This window comes from Ambystoma mexicanum, chromosome 1p, assembly GCF_040938575.1.
Source record: "Ambystoma mexicanum isolate Mex_15411 chromosome 1p, UKY_AmexF1_1, whole genome shotgun sequence".
Classification (NCBI taxonomy): domain Eukaryota; kingdom Metazoa; phylum Chordata; class Amphibia; order Caudata; family Ambystomatidae; genus Ambystoma; species Ambystoma mexicanum.
Window position 1 is genome coordinate 251,643,945 of NC_090921.1, and position 14,468 is coordinate 251,658,412.

The window sequence follows — 14,468 nt, forward strand, 5'->3', positions numbered from 1 at the left end:
TTTATGTAATACGTGTTCTTAGGTGATTTACCTTTAACACCATCTCGAACGGAAGACATGAAGTTGTTTATTTCACCTGTTTCTGTAACTGGTCTAGAGAAACCAAAGCGACATTTGGTGTAGTATTTAGCTTTGTTTTTGTATTTGCGGCAACAATATTTGCCACATTTGTGTCTTTGAAATTGTAAAATCTGCCCATGCAGCTCACTATGTGGCTGTTGAGAAGGGATTTCACAAGGAACATATTTTTGGATAAACTGCAAAACAGTGCGGTCACTGTCGTGCCCAAATTTCGGTGCTCCTTTGATCCATAATATCATGTGAATATGTGATGCTCCGCTCGCTTGATATTCATTTCTCCAAAAGGAGTGTTGCACTTCTCCAATGGGAGGAACAGTTTTATTGCAAATAAAGTGTAACATGGCAATGAAACGATGATAGAAATATCTTGACACATTAACTAGATCTAGAGAGCAAAGTTCTCCAGGTGTTAATATATCTATGTTGTTTTTGTTGCTGTTTGCTATGCGTAGGAACTCATGTAAATCTTCCCATGCATATTCGGCACAACTTAGCGTAACAAACTAAGTTGGTGGTCCAATGTTTTGACCATACAACGCACGTCTCCGAGCCGTCAGAACCAGTATTCCTTTGTACCACGCATGTTTGCAAACAAATCTGTTATACTTGATTGTAAAACCTCATCTTTTTCCTGTACTTTTTGTATTAACTGCGTAGCTGACATATTTTGAAAGTGGGTACCAGATTTAAGAATTTGTGCAACTCCGCAACATAGTGTTGCTAATTCACTTTCTTAGAGTAGGTGGAATATGTACTCCACATTTTGTCTAAATCTGGGATCTTGCGAATACATTCGTAATGAACGGTTTTCTGATGCCCCAATCTGAGTGGGTCCATGATCGTATCTTCCACCTTTGCCAGTAGGAAATAGCAGTGGAAAAGCACGTGCTTCTATACTTTTTTCCCCATACACTCATTGGTGACCCTTTGGTTTGCTGCATTTGGTAAGTTTCCAGTGCATCATCTATGCTTTCATTGGAATGCAATGGATGACTTGTGTAATGGTCCAAAAGAGTGGATACAGTAGCAGGATCCAGAAGTTCAAATTGTCAAGTTTCTGATGGCTCTTGAATTATTTCAGTTGTTTCCCTTAAGCTTTCATCAATATTTATTTCCTTGTAGTACTCATTATTGTCTTTTAGATGTTGCAATGCTTATCTAACTTTGTGTAAGTCCACTAATTGTTGCCACATTTCTTTCCTTTGTTGGTACTCCATATTCCAAGACTATTAAAGAATGCTCTATTGAACGTTCCACTCCTAAAGTGTGTACATTTTCGGTTAGATCTAATGGCAAATAAACTACTTTGCCACAAATGCCTTTCATCAATTCAGAGGAAGGTCATTTTGCCGTTTTTGGATGAAGGCGTATAATTGCTTGAAATGGGTGAACTGTTTGAATTATTATGCTCTCATAGAAATTGAGCTGCCTGTAATGGAAACAATTCCAGATTATTTGTAATAGCACGTGAAGGAGTGTGTTTGTTGTCTAATTTTGTAGTACAGTAACTGCAACATATTAGGCATTCAGTTAGTTCATATTTGTTTTCTGCTAAAAGGTAGAGAGCTAATTCAAACCATTTAGAATCTTCATCGTCTTCTATTTTGTATGTATGTCCACATTTTTTGTGTTCCTTTTGTAAAAACGTTCTGCGGCAACACACACACATGGTTTGGTACTTCAGCCGATGACCTTTTAAATGTTACTATTTCTTTTCTGTATATATGTGTAATAGAAGGTTGCTATGTGGTGAATTGTTGCTACTATGTTCTAAAATTGTTGCATTTTGTAAGTGGCTCTCACTTCTAAAATACTTTCTCTGAATACGGTCAATTTCTTCTTGTAAGTATTTGGGTGTACCATGCAGAAGAGTGGTATTTAAGTTGCCTAATTCTGAAGCTGGACTTTTTGCATAGTATGTTTTATGCACTAGATTTCTTAAATTGGAATGATATATTGATATCCTTTTGATGTCATGGAAGGTGCTTTTGCAAATAGGCCCAGAAATGCAGGCTAATGAATGTCCTTTTAGTCCTGTGCATTTCCGCACTGGACAAATATCCATATTTTGCAGCACTTTCATTTTACTTTTGTCTTTACCTTTTACATATTGATTGAGGAACTGACGTAAATATTTGAACGCTTTGTTTGGAATGGTACACATTGACGTGCACGGCCATTTGTATGCTGGACGGTGTGGTTCTGCTGAATAGAGAGGTAATTCTGAGTTTTCAGGGAATACATTTGTAAGCTGTGTTTCTTGTTCCATGATGGTAGTATTGATTTTCTCATACCATTGTCCACTGCTAGGGATGGGAATTGTGCTTGTTTGATTTTGTTTGTATGCTCCATTCACCACCACAAACATGTAAGAAATTATTTTTGTTCACATTCCGTTTATTGCTGAGTTTCTTTTGTAGTTTAGTACTTAGTTTTGTTAGTGCTTTCATTCTATTTAACACTAATATAAACAACTTCCTTTTGAGAAGGATTGCACTGTCCACGAGAGCTTGTAGGATTAACTTTCTACGGCAGGTTTTAAGGGGTGAGGATGATTTCAGTCCTCCTCTTAGTAGATTCTGAAGGACTCTGTGGTGAAACATTTTTGATATAATACTTTTTTTACTATGCGTTCTTGTTACAATATCAGGATTATTAGGAGCATTGTTCGCTGTACTGGTAGTGGTTTTTTTAAAACAGGTTTGTGTTTTGTGACACATTTTGATGGAGGAGGTAAAGTTTCGGTAATTGAGACTTCCTTTGTTTTGCTAACCAACTACATTAGCTGGTTTGTTCCAACATTCTCTACAAACTCTACAGCAGGTGGATGCTTAACATTGGGCACTTTTATTTTTATTTGCTCTACTTTTGCGTTCCTTTCTACGAGGTTGCTTTTTGGTAGGCATTTTTTGGTGTCTGTTGAAAAAAAAGGTATACTGTTGTCCAATGTATGTTTGCTGTGTGCATGAGTCTGATGGGGATGCTCTTTGTCATGGTGTGTCAACGTGCATTGGACTCTTGCAATGATTTATTAAGGCTACTTTACTATTTGTATACTAATACAACGTGCTTCAGATGAGAGTACAAAGTGGGCTCGAGAACCATTATTAATAAACGAAATGCCATAAACTTGCAACAGCAACTTATTTTCTAAATCTAACCTTCTAAGGATAACGTATGTTATTTGAGTTCCAAACACACACAGATTTGTGAGCCATTCTGCCTGTTATTCTTTGTTCAATAAATGGATATTTGTAGGTAGAATGGTTTAGAAATCAATGTTTGCTTTGGCGCCCAAATTAAACAAATAACCCACAGAGCCTCTTTGAGGAGTAGTTACAATATAAAGGTAGTACTGTACTTACTTTTTTTTTTCAAAATAACCAGGTTTCTTTGGATATTTCGTCTGCAGTGTAGATGCTGTTGATTCTCAGGAGAGTAGTCTTCACTGCGGTGCAAAAAAACTAAATCAATTACTTTGTGTGTTTACAGCAGTGATGATACTGCACACATTAATTGTGCTTTTTTCGTCACAGCATTCTACTTTCATATTTCAACCCACTGCATGTGTGCATTCACTTCACTCTGTGCAGTCTTTGCAAATACCATGCAATATGGTACTTGAAAGTCCTTCAATATTGCTAACAATTTTAAGTTTATGGAAAAGCCTTGTTTTTTACACAGTGTTCTATGTATAGGAGAGAGGTTTGTAAGCGATAGGTCATAGTAGTAGATGAGGAAAAATGTTCTACTTGCAAAATAAAAAGACCGTGCAGAGAAATCGGGATACCCGCAGAGGGAGAGGTTACCACAGTAACCGGGAGCGCTGACTTTTCTCATACAATTACATTGCAAGTAGCATTACTGTAGGCTGTACACAGTACACAACTCCGACATTGTCACATACAAAATTGAGTTCCGCCCTAAATAGGCATGCTTGCAACGTGTGTATAGGTTATGTGGAAGACAGTAAGCAGTCGTGCGATTTGTCAATGATAAATCGGACATCTTGCACTTAAAAGGGTGAGCGTTGGTATGTATTGCCTATGCACATATTAGTGGCATTAATTTGTCTAAATTAAATCATAAGGGTTGCACATGTTCTCTGATTACAATATACATACCTGTATTCTATACTCATGCATGGAGCTGTACATAGAAATTCGCAATACTTGCACAGTAGCTTGTGAAGTAGGTGCTTTGCAATGATATGCGACTTCCATTCAGAATCATCGACAGTAATTTTGAAGTGCGCAGTGTTGATGACAGAGTTAGAATTAGCGATTTTCAATGTGATTGGTGGATGGTTGTGTGACTGCTTAATTTTGTCCAATGAGGGACTCGACTTGCTACCGCTGTGGAAAGGGTGGAAGGACTGGGTAAGAGTTAAGTGCCGCACATAGGCAACGCTTGTCCACAGGTAGGGCGTGTCACATACGGGTTTCTACAGCAAATCCTGCATGGAAAGGGGACTGTAGGCATCACCCTACCAGATGTTCATATTACTCTTTTGTGTCAAAAGACGGTGCGTACACTGAAGATGGCAGAGGTGGAGGGGGTCAGGGTTTTGGTGCTTGGAGACATTTTTGTGCATGGCTTACAACACTATGCCGAGAGTAGGCAGGTGGCACACCATTTTGATGTGAGAGGAGTGGAAATGGTGTGGAGCGCTGACACTGATGCCAATGCTGCGGCTATTCTGCAAGTTTGCAGAGACATGCGTACAATGACCACTACGGTGCTTCCCATTTGGGATACGCAAGTTCACGTACTTTGTTGGCAGATTTGGCACAGTTGGTTGAAGCACTCATGACCATCTTCCCATCTTTCCAAAACCATTTTTTCTGCTTTACTCCCTAGAGTAAAATGGGACAACAATTCTGTTTTATGTCCAGATCAAAGTATAGGGAGGTGTATCATCAATCGCGGCATGCGTGCATTCATGTTACGAGCTGGTATGTTTTTCTGAAGCCACGATAACAATGCTTCAAGTAATGCAGATTATTTTGAAGCAGATGGTGTTGCGCTATCTTCTTTAGGTACGTAAGGCTTGCTTTAGAGAAGGTTCTGTAATGGTTGTAGGAGTAAAGCAAGGACCAAAAATAAAAATAAAATAAAAAATAACAGATGTCTGTACGGTATCGGACCAAAAATTTAAAAAAAAAACGGCTCTTTTCAGAGCCCACCTTAAAGGGGAATAACACTTTAATGTACCGTTGTCACGCTCTGATCCTATACATGTCCGCAAACATGGCAGTACTATGCAGCCAGCGCATATCACCTATGGAGATTCAGGGGTGGAGACACATGCAAATGAGAATGAGCGTAGTTAGGGATTGGTCCATAAAGTTCAGTAGGTTTGTTCTGAACGGCGCACTTTAGTAAGACCGTCTTCTCCCTGACAGGAGACCACACAGCCATGGCTTTCCATGCTCAAAAACAGATTATCTGGATTTTGGGAGACTCATGGATACATTGGTTGAAGGTACATGCAGAAAGCTGCAGTTTATCTGCAGATCTCGGATTTCCTCATGTGGAAATGCACTGACATGGTGTGCGTGGCATGAGGTGGCTGGACTTAGTGCCTCTCTGGGTTACTTTACTGACAGAGCGTCCTCCGGATATACTTATCATTCATTGCGGAGGAAACAGTTTAGGCCATGTCTCTGGAATTTCTTTGCAATTTGCAATGAAGGAAGGACTTTCGAAGCTCATGGACATGTTTCCAAATTGTCAAATACTTTTTTCCCATTTTGCACAAAGACAAATATGGCTGTGTTCTTCTGCTTTTGGCCCACAAACGGAGAAAGCCAAACGCAACGTGAATAAGGCTGTTTGTGCCTTTTTAAGAGATGTTGGAATGTCCTCCTTCCACAATGAAAACATTTTGTTTCGCAGCTCTTTCATTTACCTCTTTTGAATTCACTTTAACCTATCTGACAATCCATTTTCTCCAATCCAGTTTTTGACCCACACAGCACACCACCCAAAGGCTCTTTTCAGAGCCACCACTTACTCCCAGCATACACTTCATTGTGTTTGCTCCGCTTGCCCCCTCTCTTTTTTCCCTCCTACGACTGTCCGCAAACTTTTCCACCACTCCGCGGGGGTCTACGACCGTCACTTCATAGTTCTATCTTTAAACTGAGAAAGGCGGCTCTGAAAAGAGCCTTTTCTGTAATTTTTGTTGTTTTCACGTTTATTGCTTCACACAACACACTAGGAGAAGAGGCCAAAGGAGGGTAAGGCAGGGACACCAGCCACAGGGATAAGAAAGGGCAGGTGAACAGAGAAAGATATAATATGAGCTTTATTTTGGTAAGGAGCAGATCTTCTGGTGCTCTGTGACCGTAGCCTCAAAAGCACTTTGAAAACTCTCCCCCCTGCAGAGAACTGCGTCACAATACGTACACACTATTGTCACCTTTGAAAGGTAAGGGTCAACAGCATTGCGAATGGGTTGTGAGGAAGCTGGTGGGAGGCTCTTGTGGTGGGAGGATCAGACACGGAGGATGCTGTGGAGGAACTCAATCGACTATGCTCTTCACATGGCACCAACTTGCGAATGTCCGCAGTGTGGAACGAAGTGAGGTGTCGCTTTATGGTTGTCGTACCAATGCTGTACAAACCAAGTCTTCCGCGACTCAGCACCACCTCGCACTGGTTATACTTCACCAGGTTCACACGTGCTTTTGGTACGTTCCCATAAACAACCTCCACACCCACGACACCCGGCGAGTGCTCCTAGTGCTGAGTTCCTCCGCTTCATTCTCTTCCTCCTCTTCTTCCTCGCGCTCTACATCCTCACCCATATATCTCTCTGCAGGCCCTTGGGGAGGTGGTGGTGGTGGTAGTGGGTTTGGGGGTGTTGTAGAGGCTAATTAACCAACAGCAGCTATACCGATTAGTTTTCTTTTGGTCACTACAGCAGTAAAGGCAGTGCACCTCAATCTGCGATAAAATTTTACACACCAAGTCCTCAGGTCAGGTATTGTCTGGGACGTTTACCCTCTACAATACTTTGCCTTGTGTTCTTCTGGACTGTTGAGGAAGCACACAAACTGCGCAAATTAGTCCACACGCTCAGCGCTCAGGGACTAAACATGTGATGTTGTCAGTGATGTCATCAGTGACATTTGAGATGACATCTTTCATGGTCTGGGTGTTAGTGTTAGCAGTGCACAGGGGCAGTGGCAGGTTTGGGGGCTTAGGTTACCATAAACTGTCGAATTTCAGGGGGTTTTCTTTTTTAATTGGAACCATAAAGGGGAGGTTGAAATTATTTTTAGTGAACTGCACAGGTTTTTGGTAGGGCAACTTAACCGAAATGTGTAAAAATGTAAATTCAATTGGGTGTCCTTATCCCTCCCATAATTTGGGTTTAGTAACTGGACGGGCCAACCAAAGAAATGAGGTCCGGCCTTGGGTACGGGGGAAGGAAAAAAACCAAAAAGCTGTCCAATCCCCATCAAGAGCCAATAAGCTGCCATCTCATAATTCAGACATTTTGGGGAGGGGATGTTTGAGGTGTTATATGGAGACGCACAATGGAGATCGGGGAACTGCCTGCAATTGCCTGGGTTGGAACTGCTTATAAGATTGCTGGAGGAAACCAGGAGAGGGGTCAGAGGATGGGATCTATGACCAAGGAGAGGCTAAATAAAGGGATTGAGCCTGGAGAATATCCATGACTGATGTTGGATTCTGATGATAGCTGTCCTGTACATGAAAGATGACCAGAGCCTTGATGTCCTTTACCTCAAGCACAAACCCAGAGATAATTATGTAAGTTACCTTGTCCAGCCAAACCAAATCGTATGGGCATCTATGTGATGTAATTTTCCCTTTATTGATTGGGGGGGGCGATTAAAATAAATCCTTAGCATTTTATTGAACAATAATTGTATTAATTCCCACATAGCCAAACACAGGGTGATTTTGTAACATTACTCCCAGTGTGGATACAAATATTAGGTACTCTATTTATGCCAACTCCAACAGGACCTGAAGGGGGGTGCATTAACAACAACATTCCCTACTGCTTTCCATTCCCCTAAGCCCTGCTTTAAAGCAGAGGGGTTCCAAATAATCAACTCAACACCTGATGTTTTGTATGCTGGGACAGAACAGTGTCTTCACTCAAAGAGTGTAGTCACTTATTTAAACATACACGTACTACTGAAAATGAGAAAGTGGCTCCGAAAAGGAGGGAGATTTTGCCTTGCATAGTGATGAAAGAAAAAGAGTTTCACATATAAATCAAAAGTGTTTGTTGTGAAAGGTTTGCTGTGCTATAAGATTACCAGCATTGCTAAGAGCACACCACCTGTCAATATTATTTTTACATGTGATTAATTTAAACAAAACTTCTAACATTTCAAAGTGCACAGGTAGATTAAAAAGAGCGCTCCGTGTGTGAAATTGTGTGTGCCCATCGAAAAGTGTTGCATATTAAATTAAACTTCATTTAAAGTAAAGTGTCTAGTTTATGATCTTGTCACGTTTCAAGGTGCTACATGCTATTAGAAATAAACCCCAAGCAAAGTGTTTTGATTGTACATGTTGTGGGGCTAAAGAGTATGTGATTCGGGTTATCCTGAACCGAATAGTGTTTTCAATTGGTGGAAAAAACAAATTATTAGGAAATAAACACATTTAGGCCATGAGTGAGGTGGTGGGACTTGTGATTTTGTACAAATATTAATGTTCCTATTCTTTAATAAACATATTCTTTCCATACACCTGCCTGCTTCTTGGATTATCTGACAGGGGCGAGGGACAGATGTGGTACTATATGAGTCATAGATAGGACTAGATTGAACCGAAAAGGAATATTGTTGTGGAGGGAGGGAAAAAATTAAGTCTCGGCGTTCCTTGGTTTGTGTTGTATTGCAGGACAGCTTAGTTTATTATTCAATTAAAATACTGCTGCTTTAATAGGGAAGTTCAAATTAATGACAACTCCTCAGTGGGCATGTCACAGATCATTTGGATATACAGATTGGACAATTAAGGCCCATGTTCAGGATTAGATTACTTGTGATTGAGTCAACAAACATAGCCTTTAACCTTGTTAAAGTATTGATGTTGGCATGCCTACGTGAGCAAAAGAGAATAATATTGACGCCAAGCAGTAATCTGTACATATATCCCTAAAGAGAGATTTCTTATGTATGGTCGCAAGAATGTTTAAAGTGTCCTGCAAAAGGATATTGGAAAGTTGGTCCACTTAAATCAATCTCTTCTTCAGCCCACAATTTGGGTCCTTATCTTGATAATAAAATCTCCTTGATTCAGATCTTATTACTTTTATGTTCATGTTATAATCACCTTTTCAACATTTGCAACGTGTGCCATGTCTCAATTTTAAGGCGGCTAAGCTCAATTTTATCTAATCTTTTCGCATCTGTTCTATTGCTCTTGCACTCTTTTTGGCTTGCCCGCCTCGGACTACTCTTAAATCTAAATGTTCCTATTCGTCTTCTATGTTCGCTTTCACCTCATGACTATTTCTTGTCATTATGGTAACCCGGGTGGTCATCCCTACATTCCCATCTTAAATTCAACTTTCTTTGTAGGGTTTTCAAATCTCTCTGCGGTCTGGATCTTTCTCGTCTTTGGTGTCTTTTTACATTCCTTCTTGGTAGCTTTGTTCCCAAACCCTTTTTCTTCTTTCTGTTCATCGCCCACCTTGTGCTCAGTCACCATTTCAATCTTTTTTTTTACTTGCAGCTTTACATTGGAATGCCCTTCCTCTTGTCTTCTTATACACTCTTTCGTTCAGCTCTTAAGGAAGGATCATCTTTTTCAATCCTGACATTATGAAATTGCACGGTTTTAATTGTGTTAATATTTGTAAAGCGCGCGTTGGCGCTTCAATAAATACAAAATAATTTACAAAAATACAAATTAAGTCGACATCTTCCACCTGCGGTTTCTAGGTATGGCTACATGAGAGTGCAACCCAGCCCCATGCAGTGTCCCAGCACAGCATTACAGTCTGCAACAGGTGGAAACTGTTAGTGTGTCATCCTCTGGTCCTACCAGCCACTTCAAGTGACTTGAGAAGCTTGCAGCTGCTGCAAGTCTCAAAAGGAGTTGGCAGGAACTGGCTCCTGCCATGGTAAGTATACAGATATATTATGAGCAATTTGGAGCGCTAACTGGATCATAACGGAATTTCCAAACTAACTTCTAGTGAAAGGTAGGGCTCTCCCTAAAGATGTCGTCCAGGTCTTGGCATTTCAATGTATGAGCCGCTGAGGGCATCCCTGCAATCTCCCATCTATGTCACACACAAGTGCATCATTTGAGGCCAGTTCTGGCTACCCTTTATTTTTCCCACTGTTGAAGGCATCACCATACAACCATGGGTGATTTGTATGTGGCTTTGCTCGACTTACAGGTGGTGCTCAACTCCACAACAATGTTGCGACGCTGGGTTCTTAGCCAGCAGCAGATTTTAGACTAGACTTAGGGCTGTGGAATTACTCAGACTGACACTTCAAACTGCAAGCTTTAGAAAATGTTGTTCAGACACCTCAGTTTATAAGAAGCAGACAGGACACTGAAGCAGCACCTCAGGATTGCTCCAAGTGTCATGTCTGATGGGACCCCCAGCAGTGATCCCCTCCTCGTGTTCTGGGGAGTGGCATGGTGCATAAGTAAGGCTCGGACACTATGGTGCTATATTTTTGGGTATACACTTTTATAGACCAAGAAAGAGGTGGAAAAAATACTCTATTCCTAAAGCTAAGAGGGGTTTCCCTGCCTCAAAGAAAACAAGTGAAACTGTCAGAATGTCCAAAACTAAAAAGGCCTGTCACGGTCATGTCTCAAAAGCCTACTTCTGCCCCCAACACAAACAACTAAACCCAACTGTGCAAAGATGATCTCTTCCCAAAGTAAAGTGTTTATGGTGGTTCCAACCAACAGACCAGTTCCATGACACGCAAATCTTCTTGCCAAGTTATGGAGACGTTCCACCCTAACCGACTTGTTACATTTGAAGGATCAGTGGCGGCTGGGAAATGTTTGACCTGGAGGAGTGTATATGCAGGCACCTAATATGTAGGAGCCCAAACCAAACAGGAGGGGTTTTGGGGATTGTAACCTGAGATTTTTAAAATAATAGGTTAAAATAGTGAAATTTACAGGACTCTGTGAAAAAATTGGTAAAAAGCCAACAGTACACAGGTCCATTTTACAAAACATTTTCATGATGCCTTTGCCCCAAACATAGGACAGTATAGAAAACATTTTCATGCTGGCTATGCCCAAACATGTCCATGCAGACTGCACCAATATATGCCCCATTTACCATATAAATGACTCCCAGCCAGTAAATAAAGCCACAGAAAGAAAGTAGATACAGACTGGCTATACCAAGGTAGACCAGGGTACCCCATAACCAGACTTCTGTTTGCTTTTACCCTTGATTGATAGTACAAAAAAGCCATGTCAAACAAAGAATATATGCAGCCAGACTGGAGCCACCAATGTAATCCGGTCTAGTCACATAACACTTGCATTTGCTTTATATTTGATGCACACACAACCACTTTCACCCACACACACACACTTCAAACAACTCCTTGCACGAATGCATTCATGAAAACAAACACACCAACATAGACATGCAGATGCAGCAAAAATACTTATCGTACATGCTTGCAACCCCGACACGTGCCACTGCCAAGGAGGACTGGATGGCTCGCTTTGCAATGTGAGCATGCTGACTGACAGGAGAGGATTTCTCTCTGGTCAGTCAACGGTTTTACACTGTTAGCACTATAATGAGAGGCAGGGGGCCAGGCTTCTGCTGCCTTCCATTTTTCACTTCTTTTATTGCGGTGCCCAAAGGGCTCTGCATCAAACGAGAGAGATAATATGCGTAGCGGCAGGCAGCAACAGGCCCCCTTGCAAATAAAACTAACGGATGGACTGTGCTGCCAGCCACTCAGGCAAGGGAGCCTGCCACTGGGAAAGATTCTATTTTAAGTTCCACCCAAGATCATAGAAGTCTGAGAGGAAATATATGATATATGATATGGCATTTACACCGCGCCTATACACAAGTGTTTCAAGGCGCGACAAGGCAAGGGAGGGTTAAAAGGGGGAAGACAGACAGCAATCCTACTAGGCCAGGTGTCATTCAGATCACGCAAGTGCATGGGAAGGGGGAAAGGGAAAAGTGCATGGGGGAAGGGGGGGAGGGGAGTGCAATACATGGGATAGTAGAATAAGATCAATAAAACGGCCAGCTGGTGGCAAGTGCAAGGTAAGAGCAGACAAAAGTGATGGTAGGGGGACTGTAGGGATACAGAATAACAGTCCCCAGGTGAGGGGGATGCCAGGGAGGCAGTGCAGGTGTGCAATTGGCAGGGCCTGGGCCCGAGATCAGAAAGGGTGACCAGGTAGCCAGTGCAGTTTCAGCCAGGAATTCAACAGGGGGCAGGGGGAGAGAAGGCAGAAGCAAAGAGGAGGGTTTTGAGGTGCTTCCGGAATCGGAGATGGTTCTCCTCAAGTTTCAGGGAGGCGGGAAGGCTGTTCCAGAGGGAGGCCCCTGCCGAAGAGAGAGATCTACCACCAACTCGTTGCTTGTAGAAGCAACTGACCCTGAGGGAGTTGGAGGAGAATGAGCGAAGAGCTAGAGAAGGGAGATATTTCGGAAGAGAGAGCTGAAGGTATTGCGGCTCCAGTCCCCAGAAGGCCTTGTGGACAATGCAGAGGGTTTTGAACTTGATCCTCGCAGCCACTGGGAGCCAGTGCAGAGATTTCAGTCCTGGAGAGATACGATCCCTGGGCTTGAGGCCAAGAACAAGTCTCGCGGTCCCGTTCTGGATAAGTTGAAGAGGGAGGAGAGTAGAGGCAGGCAGATTTAGATAGAGGCTGTTACAATAGTCCAGTTTAGGGAGAACCAGGGCTCTGGAGATGGTGAGCTTCTGGGGGGAAGGAGAGGAAAGGAAGAATACCTGGTAATGTGACTTCCTAGAGACTTCAGAGATGTGAGGGGAGAAGGAGAGTGTGGAATCGAAGATGACCCCAAAGTTTTTAGCCTTGCAAGTGGGAGCAGGAAGAGGGCCAAGAGAGGCCGGCCTGAGAGCTGCAGGGAAGGAGGGAGTGGGTGTGCCAATGAGTAGAATCGCAGTCTTACTGGCATTAAGGCAGAGGTCCTTGGCGGCACACCAATCCTGGATAACAGACAGACAGTCAGAGATGAGGGAAGGTGAGGAGGAGGCCGAGGGTAGCCTGAAAATGAACTGGGTATCATCCGCATAGCACTGAAAATTGGGGCAGAGAGCGGCGATGCGGTGGGAAGGAGTGCCAGATATTGGTTGAACAGCCAGGGAGAAAGGTTAGATCCCTGGGGGACACCACAGGTAGAGAGAAAGATATTAAAGAGGAAGGACCCAAGTTGGACCTGAGAGGGTCGGTCAGAGAGGAAAGAGGTCAGCCACGCCAGAGCCTGACCAGTGATACCCATGTTATCACGGAGACGGTTGAGCAGGATAGCATGGTTGACAGTATCAAAGGCAGAAGAGAGATCAAGCAAGATGAGGATACACGGGGTGTTGGAGTCAAGGTTGGAAAGCAGGTCTTGACAGATGTTCAGTAGAGCAGTTTCTGTGCTTCTGGCAGCTCTGAAGCCAGACTGATGGTCATGAAGACAACCCACAGATTCAGTGTGGAGATTGAGCTGGGAGATGGCCAGTTTCTCCAGGAGGTTGCCCAGGAAGGGAGTGATGGAGATTGGGCGATAGTTAGCCGGACAGGAGGGGTCGGCAGAGGGTTTCTAAAGAAGAGGGTGCACAAGAGAGTGCTTCAGGGGGATGGGAAGACTCACAACACAACCAGACTACACAAATAATGTGCAGAACCATAAACAATTTTCCAGACCAAGTTAATATGCCTTGCCAGAATTTGGAGATTCACAGGTAACCAGCAGCAAGCCTTACTTTGGACACACACTAGTTTGTATTTCTTGAGGCTAACATTTTTCTTATAGCCTTTTTTGACAGCTTGCCAACCTACTACCATGCCTTAGAACCATTTAGATAAACTGCTACACTATACAGAGACAGTACCACTGCCTTCACAAGGTGTTTCGATCTTCCAAGTGACAGATTGTACATACATTAAAGATAAAAAGGAAAGGTCTTTATGACCAAACACACATGAAGTTCAAAGGGGAAAGACTTGAAGAGCGAATGGACAAATTAGGTGAGCCTTATTTGTTGTATTCAGGAAAGCAGGACAAACCAGGAGACATCGGTCTAGAATATCACATGCATCATGTAGAGTTCCAGGAGTGGTCTCTGGACTCAGTGATCCATTTCGGCATGGCAAGGGTCACACCAACCCACTTCAGTTCCCAAAATGCATGG

The 14,468-nt window shown here is 42.6% G+C and overlaps 1 protein-coding gene across 7 annotated transcripts in view; it reads right to left on the reverse strand.

The window, feature by feature from the left end:
* Positions 1 to 14,468, reverse strand: part of LOC138568696 (P2R1A-PPP2R2A-interacting phosphatase regulator 1-like) — a 334,324-nt gene that overhangs the window by 199,937 nt on the left and 119,919 nt on the right. The window lies entirely within an intron of this gene.